Raw genomic sequence first — 1,175 nt, 5'->3', positions numbered from 1 at the left:
GTTGTTCATGGCAGGGGGGCCGCCCTCTATGTGCTGCTGCCATGAAAACCAATCCCCTGGCGGAGCTGCGCCCCTCTGCTGGGCACATGCTTGTCCTCTGCCACGGGCATCAGACACTTGGCTGACCCGAGAGAGCGGAGAAGCTGAATGAACTCACCCCTGTCCCGAGGAGACACAGCGTATCCGTGTTGTTCATGGCAGGGGGGCCGCCCTCTATGTGCTGCTGCCATGAAAACCAATCCCCTGGCGGAGCTGCGCCCCTCTGCTGGGCACATGCTTGTCCTCTGCCACGGGCATCAGACACTTGGCTGACCCGAGAGAGCGGAGAAGCTGAATGAACTCACCCCTGTCCCGAGGAGACACAGCGTATCCGTGCGAGCCGGGGCCGCCCTCTGCAGATAGGGGTCCGGACAAACTCCCTGACATTCCCCAGTGGAAAAATGGGAAAAACAGGGCAGCTGCTGCATCCCAAGAGATGCCCTGGCCCCACATCTGGCTGCTGCAGGCCTTGGGAAAGGCTGCGCCCCGTGTGGGGTGGGTCAGCTGGCGAGAGCTCCCCGTGGCTGGAGGTAGCTCTGGACTGTGCTGCCATCTGCAGCCCAGCGCCGTGCTGAGCCAGCAGCCAGCAGCCGGACCCCGGCCAGGCCGGACCCTTGGGGTGGCCAGGGTCTCACCCGGGAGGAGCACAGTGGAAGGCAGCTGCCAGGCCATGGGCTGGGGCATGGGAAGGGCTCCGGGAGGTGCTGGGGAGCAAAGGGCTCCGGATCACTCCCCTGGGTTCCCTGACTCCCCATGGCACGGTGCGGGCGGGGGCTCTCTGGGGGCCAGAGTGTGTGCAAGGGCCAGGTCTGGGATGAAGATGGATCTGGAAGGGACAGGACTGTGACAGGGGCAGGCATGGGAGAAAGGGAAAGGTCTCCAGTTTCTGTGCTGGGCTGCCTGTTCCTGCAGTGCTGGAGTCACAGATGGGTCTGGAACCAGCCAGAGTAAGCAGAGCTGGTTTGCTGAGCTTAAACCCTGCAGAGCCCCAGCTGCTGTGGGCAGAGCAGGTCCAGTGATCCACCGGGAGCACCAAGGGAGTGAGCCTGGCCTGACGTCCCCGGGCCTGGTCAGCCACGAGCGGGAGCTCTGGCTCTGTGGCCAGAGGGGGCTGGGGCCACGCGCGGGGGGGGGGG

The 1,175-nt window shown here is 65.0% G+C and overlaps 1 protein-coding gene across 1 annotated transcript in view; it reads left to right on the top strand.

Annotated features, from left to right (window-relative positions):
- PTRF (polymerase I and transcript release factor) overlaps nt 1-1,175 on the top strand; it is a 16,967-nt gene that overhangs the window by 14,508 nt on the left and 1,284 nt on the right. The window lies entirely within an intron of this gene.

The sequence above is a fragment of the Buceros rhinoceros genome, unplaced genomic scaffold, assembly GCF_000710305.1.
Source record: "Buceros rhinoceros silvestris isolate BGI_N320 unplaced genomic scaffold, ASM71030v1 scaffold13706, whole genome shotgun sequence".
NCBI classification, from domain to species: domain Eukaryota; kingdom Metazoa; phylum Chordata; class Aves; order Bucerotiformes; family Bucerotidae; genus Buceros; species Buceros rhinoceros.
This window is presented reverse-complemented; position numbering and strand designations above follow the sequence as displayed.